Here is a 12,403-nt window from a genome sequence, read left to right on the forward strand (position 1 = left end):
TTGTGATTAGCAGGGAAGAGATTGTGATTAGCTCCGATGATGCAGAGACACTGTTGAAACAGATTACGGTGTCAAATACGTCTGGGTCGGGTACCTCGAAGGCGAAGAACGAGAGGTGAGCAGGTGGCTCAATGGGGAATTCTAGAGTCTTGAGTCTTGAGAGGGAAGGAAAGGGACTCAAGGGTGAACCTGGATGAAATCTAGGTTCACGAAAAGGAAATTTTAACAAATGAGATATTGTTATTAATATGTTATATCTATTATATAAATCAAAATGCTGCTTGACAATTTCCTGATTGAATAGGACAAAGAAAATTTTAAATAACTAGCTTGAAAATCGAAAAATCAAAGGTGCAGGTGTGTGCAGAGTTTGATTGCTGTTTAGCGATAGTGTGAAAATTTTTCATGGTTGTGAATTTTGGGGTGTAGATAAACTTAAGTCTGCTGCAAACTTCTGTAAATGACCACTAGCACTGTATCTTGAGTAACATTGGGCTTCTGCGGATTCACTGACAGACGGCAGCACGCGATGAGGACATCGATCTTGAGTCCGGGGAGTATGTGCCAGTCGGTCATATCTGGAAGTTTGACCTTGAGGAACACGAAAATACGTGGTTTTGGAATGAAGTTTTTTTTTCAAAAATTCGAATGGAGCATGTCATGCTCAGTTTTCTCGCGACAACTGAAAACATCAAATAAAAGATCAGAATAACCGAATTACAATTGCGGGAAAGTTGTCAAATATACACAGTGGGAAATTGCTATTCGCAACTTCCATCGTAGAAAACTAGAGTATAGCTGTCCTATCTGATATATGAGACCGAACAAATACAAGAGCAGAGCAAGAGTCAACTGGACCGGAGTGAACCTTCAACGGAAAGGCAGACAACTGAAGTCTCCCAATGGTCCAGATCCAAAACTACTTTCTTGAATTGAAACTTATCTCCTTTGATTGGAACTCATCGTTAGAAAACTTCTTGAGTTATGTCCGATTATATTTATGCTAGAGTCATTAATTAGTTTAATTACTCTGTTTCTCAGGCGTGCTGCTTTTTAAGTACCAAATTTAGTTTTCTCGAGTGCATTATATGATAAGTATGTTGAGGCAAGGCGAGTTTTAGGTTGATCCATCTGAAATGCATCAAAGTTCCACTGCCAATAAAAAGTAACTTAACGGATTGTTCCAACCCTGTTTTTAACGGCGTTCGTGTTTTTGGGTATTTTGAGACCTAAGTATGGGGACGTTCTAATTTTCTAGAGTGGGGGGGTATTTTGGTAGTGGCCTTTAAGCTGTAACGGGTTCTAGTCTCATGTCGCAAGCGAACTCGAACCGACCGTTTTTGAGGTAGAAAAACACAAGATGTAGTGTCCCTGACTCTTGAGCCACTGGTTATAGGGCCTTTTTTTCTTAAGCCTCATATGTGACCGAAGTAGGCGACTGTTACACGTTGCAAAGTACGATAAAACTTAGAAGTGAAAAAGTTCTTTCGTTAAACATGCTAATTTTTACGTTGAAAAAACTTAAAAACGGCGAGATGGTGAAGCCCGCATTTAACTATAAAACAATAGATAATGGCTAGATTCAAAAATTTAGACGTTTTTCTCGGAGTATCAAAAAATTAACAGTGGGCTACAAAAAAAACGGGCTTAAAAATTGCCAAACTTACCTAATACTTACACGACGTAAGAATTGCAAAATTAACTATTACTGGCGAAGATTAGGAATTCGTTTCACATTAGGGTATTGAAATAGTGAAGGTTTTGAAAAAAAAACATTTTTGCATGAAAGCCAAAAAACTCTGTCCTTTCAAGACTGAACCAAAACCATTCTCAAAAATGTATACAATTTTCAGTCTGGTGAATGATCGAAAAGCTATATTTTTGGGCGCTTATGTCCGAAGAAAACAAAAAACGCTATAAAATGATTTTAAAAAAATGATAAAAGCGTCAATTTTTTCAAGAAGGGTTACTACATTAAACAAGATTTTTTATCAGTCTGAAACGTTCTTAAACAATAAAACTTTCGCCGATATGTGTATTCTCTTCATTTCGGACGAAGAAAGAATCCCTATATATGGTGAATTCCCGTAGGTACCCACGTTCATAGCTCCCAAAATGATACATCGGTCGCATATGTCCCAAAAAATAATCAGTCGCACAAGTGTAACAGTCACCTACTTCGGTCACATATGAGGCTTAAGAAAAATAGGCCCTATAACCATTGGCTCAGGAGTCAGGGACCACTATCTCTTGTGTTTTTCTACCTCAAAACGGTCGGAGCCAATTCGGTTCACTTGCGACATGAGACTAAAACCCGTTACAGCTTAAAGGCCACTACCAAAACACCCCCACTCCAGAAAATAAGAACAACCCCATACTTAGTTCTCAAAATACTCAAAATATACGAACGCCGTTACAAACAGGGTCGGAAAAATCCGTTAAGTTACTTTTTTTTGGACAGTGGAACTCTGATCCATTTCAGATGGATCAACCTAAAACTTGCCTTATCTCAACATATTTATCACAAAATACACTCGGGAAAACAAAATTAGGTACTCACATAGCAGCAACCTTTAGAATCAGAGTAATTAAGCTAATTAGTAACTCTAGCATAAATACGATTGAATAGAACTCGAGAAGTTTGCTATCAATGAATTCCAAACCAAGGAAATGAGTTTTAACTTGAGAAAATAGTTTTGGGTCTGAACCATTGGGAGACATCAGTTGTCTACCTTTCCACTGAAAGTTCACTCTGGTTCAGCTGGATTTCAATGTTCTTTCGTAATCACTCTGTCTCCTATATCAAGATAGGACAGCTCTACTCTCGTGTTTTTTTACTAGAATCTCGGAAATTGCGAATAGCAATTTCCCGCAGTTTTTTCTGTCACTTTCCCGCAATTGCGATTCGGACGTTCTGATTATATTTCTGATGTTTTCAGTTGTCGCGAGAAAGTTGAGCATGACAGGCTCAATTCGACTTTTTGAAAAAATAAACTCCATCCCAAAACTACGTATTTCGTATTCCTCAAGGTCAAACTTCCTCTGGTGTTTTCTCAAGAATCAAGCCCAAACTCGGTCTCTCTCTTTCTCTACTGTGTCTATTTCCACTATCTTCTCTGTCCAAAACTTTAGTAGTTCCGCTACCTCGTTGTTACTGTGAGCGCCTCCGGCTTCCGAGTCCAAGAAAGGGTTGTACGCCATCCCCATTACTCCAGACACGTACTGATATTCTCCCTTCTTATTGGGTTTCAAGTACTCTCCTGACGAGGCCAAGTTACTGTGTGTCGTGTTTCTCCTCGAACTTCTTGTTGTAGAATCTCCGTATCTCGTCTAATTTTCTGTGGCTCTCTAGACACTGCCTGGAACCATCCTCCTTTTCTATCCCAGTACTCTGGTATACATTCAAGATGACTGCTGAGATTCTCTTTTCCACGGTCTTACTTCCGACTGCTCTTTGTTGACATGCTAGGATGGTACTGTCGGTCATCACCGACATTATCCACCTCAAGAAACAAGTAGCGTCTTTCCTCCTTGCCAGGCTCAAGCCTGAATTATCCCTAGCAATGTGTTGCATCAATGTCTGATATACTTCTAGATTTTTTACACCCAATTTCAACTTGTCATGCGAGGTCAGCGTTTCTAATTCTATTCCCACCAGGCTCCACGCGAACATCAGTTGTCCCGCTATTCTAACAAAGGGGTTCACCATCAACAGCGACGCCGATGAGGATGTCCTCATCGCTTCTTCAAATTGATCCCTTAACAAGTTCTGCCAAGTTCTCTTCAGTTGGCTCCCCAATTCTAACTTGTTAATCTCAGCCTTCTGCTGGGTAGCCCAGTTGCGTCGCTTGCGTTACACTCCACTGTCAAGTTTCTTTAGGCAGTCTTCCAGTTCCTTCAATGTCTCCAGGGCCACCCACCATGGCCGGGAGGTGTTCCTCGTTTTATTCTTCTCAAGAGGATCACTAGTTACTTGCTTCCCAGTGGCCTGGTGTTCATTTGAGACCCACTCTTTGCCAACCTCTACTTCCCATGAGCTCTCTCAGGCCGTCTCTCTCAGGTTTTTCTCTGAGACTGCGTCCGCCGAAGGGCTACCCAACCCTTCTACCTCTCTCTTTCTCTTGTGAGACTTCACGTCTTTATTTGGGGGCGTTGCCGATATCATCACTTATTCGACCTCTTTGTCTCCATCCAACCCTTCCAACTCTTGCCTCCCTCTGCTCGAGCCTTAAGGATCTTAGTACTTTTAATTATATTACTAGTCTCAACCTTATCCTCCCTTACATCTTCAACTATTTTATTGACAGTTTTTTGTTTCAGAGTAGAGCTGTCTTTACATTCGTCTTCTTTGGTCTTCGGTGGCGCCCTTCTCAATTCGACCATCTTGCTCAGCAGCTCTCCTCTTGCTTTTTCATCCAGACCTGTTGCCATCAGCACAGGTTCCCCGAACTTCATCACCGTGTTCCACAGTTCTTCTTTGAAATTTTCTAATGTGATCACGCTATTCACCTCTCGGTTAAACTCTCTCAAGAATTCTCGCAAAGCTTTCTTATCTAGAGTCTCTACTAACATAGTCTTGTTTCCCTCGAATGTATTGTTCTCGCTTTCCTCCGCACTCAAGAGTATCATTCCCATATTGGAAGTCTCGCTCGTCAGTGGCAACTCTAGATTCTTGCGGGGAGATGAGTTCAGAGGTGGTGTGGCAGTATCTGCCCAATCGTCTCCACTCAGATCTTTGAGCAGTTCTTGAGTGGTAAAATCCTCCTCTCCTGCCTCACTGAGAGTCTCATCCATGCTTTCTTCTCCTGACTCGGCTCTCCTTCTCTCAAGTATCCTCCTGAACCGATCTTCTACGGGGCCGCTTCTTTTGTCTCCAGGGGTGCCCACTGACAGGGGTCGTGGTGTCGTTGGATCCGATGTCTTGTATTCCGTCAGAGCCACATACAACGGCCCTGCCGCATCCAGCTCCTCTCCTTCCTGTCTCATCTTCACCTGTTCTGATCCGTAAGGCGCCCGGTATTTTCTTGTGGCAAACTTCATTTCGTCTTTTAGCGCAATGTGCCCTTCTTGTACAATCATTCTGCCATCGTCCCACACCGGTAACTTGTTCTCCAAACCCGCCCGATCAAGCGTTTTCAAGATCTCTCGCACCTCGATTTTTGGGGGCATTGAGCCTCTTATTTTGTTCGCTTGAGTCGTCCATGAGTTTATTTTTATATCACAGGTGTGGAAATAGACCGATGCGGTATAGCCGATGAATAGGGGATCCCAGCCATCGGTGAACTCCCTTTTCTGCCTCTCCGCCGATGCTCTCGCGAACATGGATGGGACCACGAGGGAACTATTCTTTCCCAGGGTCATTCTCCTGACCGTCGGGAACTCGGGAATGGTTGCTGGCAAGATTTCCTTCTCTAGTATCGCCTCTAGGTCCCTTTTCACCAACTCGAAGCTTTTCTTCTATGAGGGAATTCTCAAGATCTCTTGTCCACTCGCCGTCAGGGGATTCAAGTTCCAGAACTTGGGATAAGTCTCGATGGGGCCTTCACGTTTTCCCCCCATCCTGCACTGCAGTTGCCCCCGGAAGTTGTATACCATCAACTCGGGTTCTTTCACTTTTCCAAAGAGTACCGTGTTACTCATTAGCGCTCTCAGCACCTCTTGCTGACACCAGTTGAGTGCCGTCCCATCCAACACACTTATCAGGCTCAAGTGTGCCACAGAGTTTCGGTAAGCCGTCACTAGAGGATCTGGAAACGCGTATTTTACAGCTGGTCCGTAAATGCAAGTTACGACCTCCTCCAGCCCCGGATTATTCCCATTGGGTCTGATCTCATCGCCAGGCACAGGTCTGTCAACAGAGGCATGCCACCATTCACTTGTCTCCATTCATCTTTCGTTTTCGGGTTCTTCTCTTCACCAGTCATATGCCGATTCTGCATCAGGAGATATTCCACCAGCAGCGTCTTCAGTCCCGCAGCACATTTATATGAGTAGGTGTCTATGCTTGAGTGGGTCTTCCCCATCGACAAGGGCTCACCATATTTTGTCAGCCGCCAATGACACCAGCTCACCATGAGTCAGGAGCACCAGTGCCAGATATCCATCAATCCGTAGTGTTTCCTCACCCCGACTAAACATATACGCTGGATCCATGTTGAATAGGTACCTCGGGTAAAATAGGTACAGGGCCAACAAAAGGCTTATGGGCATGCTCAGTATTTCTTGTACAAAGGCCTCGAAAATGGCCTCCTTCGCACTAAACACACCAGCCATGAATTCCTTCTCCCAACAAGGACTCAAGAACTTGAGAATCTTGTGATCTTTTCTTTTCCTCAGCTCGCCCTTCGCGTGCTCATTCCAGAATCCCCCGATGGTGACCTCGTTTGCAGCCGTGACGAACCTGGTCACCGTCATCTCTCTGCTCTCGGCCACTTCCAACTGCTCCTCAAGAAATCTCCAGATCTGCTTCACAAGAGGTGGGGCGTTCTCCTTTGTCTTCTCTGTGGCGTTTTCTAGCCTTGGTGTTAGGAACGGCCACCTGCCTCTTTCTTGCATTAGTCGGTACACCATCGACGCCAGTTGCTTCTCAGTCGCAGTCACATTTTTTCTCTCATTACTTGGTCCCCTTGACTTGCTGGTGGAGCTCGTGATGGTCAAATCCATACTTCGTAACCACAAGTTGGCTGTCAAGTGACCTATTATTGGGTGGTCATCCCCTATAGCCGGACTGAATTTGAGTTGTCTGGCGAAATTCGATGTCTCTAGCAAGAGGTCTTCATCCAATACAATGAGGATATCTGCTAACTCATAGAAGCCCCTCAATGCGTGGGACACATCCGCCCACGCCGCCTGTTCTGACTTGCGAAACCTCAAGTTCGTCGGTTCCAACTCTCGATTGGGAGCTGCCATCAGGATCCGCCATGCATTTCCCTCGGCTATTAAGATCAAAACCGCATATACAAACTGCAGAGCGGGAGGCATGCTCGCGTATCCGGGATACGTCGTGAATACCACTCTTGTCTTAGATCGAAATCGTGAAGTGACGTTTTTCTGCACCTCATTCATCGCCGCAAACAACGTCTGGATAGCTTCCCATATTTTCTTTGGCGCAGGCTCATCGCCCTTGAGTTGCTCAAGAAACCCAGTCGCATGCAGGTGGTCATTCATTCCTGCAAACAGTAGTAGCTCTGGCTCGCAAGGCATCTCCGACTTTATCGCGACCACCAGGGTTAACATCTGGTTCAACTCAGCCCCTGGCAGCGAGTATATCAATTTCTCCGGCCAGAACAACTTGGGAGACGCTCGCTCGAAGTCCGATCCCGCCACGATGATCACCCTTGCGGCAGCTGGATCTGCTCTGTCATAAACTGCTAAAGTCTTAGCCAATTGGGCATTTCCACAGGGTTTCCCATATCTCGGGTCGTCCGCCAATCTCGTACCCTCATAAGTGGCATCTGGCAGTTCCATTTCTCTTGGATCCAGTAGTTTGTCCACCCCCTATAGTAGTTCGGTGCTTAGGGGGCTCCACTATGAGTCCCGGACTCCCCAGCAACTTGAGAGGTCTGTAGTTGATCGGTCCCAAGACCGATCTTATGGGAATCCCAGTCAGATCAGCCATCTCCATCATTCTTGCCCTCGAGAAATGCGTCTCGTGGGCTTTTAACCAGTCCACGCATTGGTGTTTACTTAAGTCCCCGTGTGACACGCGCTCGAGGCCCAGAGCTTCCGCCAACTCTTGTCTGCACTCCAGATCCTCCAGGTCCAGCTCCTTTACCTTCTCCAGATATCTCGACCTGCTTGTCTCCGCCGGTCTTTCCACCCTCTTGCTCTCTACCACTACCACCGAGGACACTACCGAACTCTGGGGTGTTGGTGACGTTGCTTCCTCGGCCTTATTGGTGCGGAACCCGGTAATCTAGTCCGGCTACTTCTCGAGCTGTCTCTTGAATCGACCCTCGCCCCCAGGCGATTGGATAGGGTTCTTGAGGCAAGCAAAGGGGGATTTGGAGGTGGTCCGAATGTGAATTGGGCCGTCTGAAGCAAGTCTTCCTCCAATGCACTTATGTGCGTTTGGAAAACGTCGTTCAAACATTCCACCCCCTAGGCCTGTCGAAAAGGATTCCATCTGAGGATGCATCGTCGGGGAAGGCGGCTCGCTCCATTTGCTCGGCTACATCCAGCAATCCAATGGGAAGGACACTCCTCTGATGTATTTGCCTGACTACTTCGTTCAGGTTCCGTACTTTCGTAATCATCTCCATCGCATGTTGGTCAGCCTTCATATTTTAAGCGATGGTACAAACTGTGAGTATGGCAGGATCCATTTGAATCCGTAACTCCTCAAGGATACAGCTCATTTTGTCATGTAGCCTCATGACTTTCTTTGACTCCCCCCTGGACACGTCTTTAGTCCCGATCATTAGAGTTACCGTGTATACTCTAGCCATGCCTAGCATCTCGAGTGATTCTAATATTTGTGGCATTGCAGCTCTAGCGAAACTCAAGATCCCAGTCTGCCAATGCGACTGAATCCGGGTCAGCGCCCGCAGCAGGCTGTCCCCTATGATTAGGTGGACCGTACCCTCCGGCACACGTGGTTGCGTATAGTATTCCACCCAAGCCGCGTCATGGAAGCAATCCCTCCTGGCTCTTTGTGCTGTGTTCCAATCCATGCGGTTGTGCCTGTGGTATCAACCCTCCGTATTCTTCTTGTCACTTGCGATTACCACACTCCTGACCGGTTGCTCCCTCCAAGTCGGGCGTAACTCCACTCTGGCTGGACTCGCACGATTTCTCAGCTGTAGTCTCTCATTCAATTCTTTCAGACGCGACGAGCTCCCGCTCACCTGCCTGCCGATCGGGGTTGAACTCGGAGTATACCCAGGCAGTGCTACGTCCACCAATGGGCGTATCGGTTGTGTCTCTAAACCACGCAGGGAGGACGTTGACTCAGTCGTTATCCATACCTCCAACCCCTCGTTCATGTGCTCTTGAGCAGCGCGGTCTAGGTTAAACCGTCCCTTCGATCTGGGAGCCTCATCCACTTCCATACTTGACTCTGGCCTCGAACCGGCGGCCGATCGCTCCTTGGGTCTGGCTCCCTTTTGCATGTCGAGCTCTCGTTGTCGCCGCTGGATTTTATCAAGTTCCGACTTTAGCTGTTCGCAATTCGCCGCATTCTCTCGCACCCTTTGTTCTTGCTGGTGCTCGGCCTTCAGAATATCGAGAATGATCGCCTGATATCTCTCTAGATTCGCTTGATTCCTCTCGAGCTTCGCCTGATCCCGGTCAAGATTTGCTTTGTTCCTCTCCCTTTGTGTCCTCCCAAGTTCTCTTTTCAGACTACTGAGGTCAGGATACGCCTCTTAGGTTCGCTGCGCTCGCGTCATAGAGGGTGGCTTACTCGTGTGTTGGCCCGCTGACCTTGCCGATGGTCTGGTTGGTAGTGGGAACTCCCCTGCGCCATACTCGGTGTCATTGCTCAAGCCAGGATTCCTTGCCAAGTCGAATCCTCTCACCACTCCATCCACATTCCAGGACAGCCATCTGGTCTGCTCTTAGTTGCATATGCCATCAGTGTTGTAGCCGACCATTAAAACCGCTTCTGTTGCAGACTCCCTGCATTCACCCTGCTCTTCCAATTGAAGGATGGCGTTCCGCATCACTGCCATTCTCTCATCCACTTGGGTATAATCCAGGTCCCTCAAGCGTCAGTATAATTCATCACGAGTGGGCCTCTTCAGAGCCGCGGGCATGGACTTCCAAAATCGATCTGCCATTTTTAGAATCTCTAGATGATTTTGCGCACGTACCAACTTTAGTATTACCGTACCAACTTGAGTATTACCGTACCAACTTGAGAATTACGGTACCAACTTGAGAATTATCGTACCAACTTGAGTACTTGAGAAATAACCTTTGCAAATGTTGCTGACTGTGGGTTTGTTCAAGACCTTCTTTTCTCTTTCAGTTGAACATAGTTGGGTAGTCAACTTGACTTTACCAAATCAATCTGAAAATAAAACTTCATCTTCAGACTAAGATGCTATGTTCCTAACCTAAGCCCCCCATTATTATAGTTAAACCTTATCCTTTCGTTCTACTAAAATAATTCAATTGGAAATTTCCTATGAGCATGCAGATTCATATTATGTTTTAAAAATTGACTGTCATGCCAATCACATTTAAGATCCCTTTACCTGTTCCGTGCCCCAATACCTAACTTGAGATCCCTTCATGCCCAACTCGAGACCCCCATGTACCCGACTCAGGCGATACTCAAGTAGTATTTCTTGTGCAGATGTACCATTATCTCCGTTTCTGCGAAGACCACGTGTAGGATAGCTTATATTCTGAGACTTCCGTTATTCTTCTTTCGATCATGAAGTCTCGCATTCTCGTTAGTGCCAACATCGCGTGTTCAGGATCGATCGTGTTCCTCTCACTACCCTCGTCACTAAGAAGCACAGGTATTTGCCTGGGACTTGAGCTACTGATGGTGGAAGCGCAACCATTCCTCCCAGCCCCGGTCTCTGTCTGAATAGAAACTCCCCGTTCTGGTATTCTCTCTTGAAGTCGGCCTCCAGTCTTGATTTGAAACTCATATCCGCCGTGATACAGATTGCGCTGGTCATGTCCGATGGAATGAAGTCGCTGTCCGTTATCAGGATGTTCTCCGAGTATTCGTTGGGTATTTCAAACTTCTTTTTTAAATTCCGTCCTATGGTAGGCTCAGCCTCCTCCCCATCCAGTTCCAGTTCGCTCAGTTCTCTCACTTTCCTGAGTTTCTTTATCATCAAATTTTCGGTGTGGGTAAGTGGAATATCTGGTGGAATCTCGAGCGCCCTGTCTGTTGCTGTCCAGCCGAAGAGGGGATCCTCCGTTTTCATGTGCTTTCCCGCTGATACGTCGACTTGTTGGATGCTTTGTCCGTCGCTGCTTCCGTTCTTGACATCGTGCATCCATTCTAATATCCTCAAGTTTGTATTCTCCCTGCTCTCTATCTCGCACTGTTCCAAAGCAGTCTCTCGTTCTGGTGTCGAGTAGTCTTCCTGCGGGTAGTGTTCATAATCATTGATAATTTGCCATTCACCGTCGGCTGCTAGTTCGCCCACACTTAGTAGCTCTTCGCTTAGTTCATCGGGCTGTATCTTATCAATCAAGAAATCATCTCCGTACCTGTTGTAACTCATGCCTGTCCGTTTGCGATTGCCACTCCTAGTCCCCGCTGGTAGTCTGGTTCTGTCCACTTTGGCACCTCTCCCTGCTCCGGATCGTTCCAGTCTTCTTCCACAAAGGATTCCGCCTCAGAGTCCGCTTCTATTTTTTCATTGTCATCCAAACTCAATTTCTGGTTGCCATCATTTTTCTCTCTGGTGCTTTTTTCGTTCACTTCACACGTTGGCTCCACCAGTAGGTACTCCAGTCCTTCCATGTCCTGTGGTGTACACCAGTCCTCTGGGGATGGGACGTGAGGCTTCAGATTTTCATAATGTGCCGCTCGCCCCGTACTCAAGCGGCAGAACCGTCCTTGTTGGTCTACTTCCGTTATCATGAATAGTCCCCTCCATTTCTTAAGTACTTTTTTTGTCCCTTTGGGCGGTATTACATTCTGGAAAACCCACATGTACTGGTCCACTTCATATGGCTTCGCCTGTAGTATATTTTCATCATATTTCTTGCGCTGTCTCTTTTGTGCTTGCGCAGTGTTCCTCCTGCAGAGCTCGTTTAGTTCCTGCTGTCTGTTGATCGCTTCTTTCACGTAAGCTTGAGGCGACTTCCTCTTCCCTTCGTATTCCGGGTTAAAAATTTGTCAGGGGCATTGCTCTCTCCCTGCCCGTCAACATCATGAAAGGACCTATATCCGTTGTTGAGTGTTGCGTACTGTTGTACTCCCCTGCGACTTGTGGCAGATATTTATCCCAGTCCGTCATGTATCTTGAGCAGTATACCCTCAGCATGTTCACCAACGTTCTATTCTGTCTCTCTACCAGCCCGTTGGTCTGAGGATGGTAGGTTGTCGAGTGTGCTTGAGCAATGTGTGACCTCTTCTTCAGTTCTTTTGTCAAGTCTCCCACAAAGGCTTTGCCGTTGTCCAACTGAAAAGTCATTGGACGACCATATCGTGATATCCAATGCGTTATCAGGTGGTCACAAGTCTCCTCTGCTGAGGCTGTCTGACACGGGACCGCTTCTGCCAACTTTGTGAAGTGATCTATTATCCCGACTCTGTCATGCAGATTTTTTGATGGTCTATCTGCACCACCCCGTTAAATTCCGAGCTTTCAATGGATTTGAGTGGGAACTTCATTTTCCTTGGGTCTTTTACTTGCAGGCATGCCAGGCATGCATTCACCCATCTCTCGCAAGCTTTCCTTAATCCTGGCCAATCAAACCTGTGAAG

At 46.4% G+C, this 12,403-nt stretch overlaps 2 protein-coding genes across 2 annotated transcripts in view; one reads left to right on the plus strand and one right to left on the minus strand.

Moving 5' to 3' along the window:
* LOC134851623 (uncharacterized) overlaps positions 1 to 12,403 on the minus strand; it is a 421,621-nt gene that overhangs the window by 287,392 nt on the left and 121,826 nt on the right. The window lies entirely within an intron of this gene.
* The window catches only part of LOC134851630 (gamma-aminobutyric acid receptor-associated protein-like 2), a 225,704-nt gene that overhangs the window by 51,129 nt on the left and 162,172 nt on the right, over positions 1 to 12,403 (plus strand). The window lies entirely within an intron of this gene.

Source organism: Symsagittifera roscoffensis, chromosome 1, assembly GCF_963678635.1.
Source record: "Symsagittifera roscoffensis chromosome 1, txSymRosc1.1, whole genome shotgun sequence".
Lineage (NCBI taxonomy): Eukaryota > Metazoa > Xenacoelomorpha > Acoela > Convolutidae > Symsagittifera > Symsagittifera roscoffensis.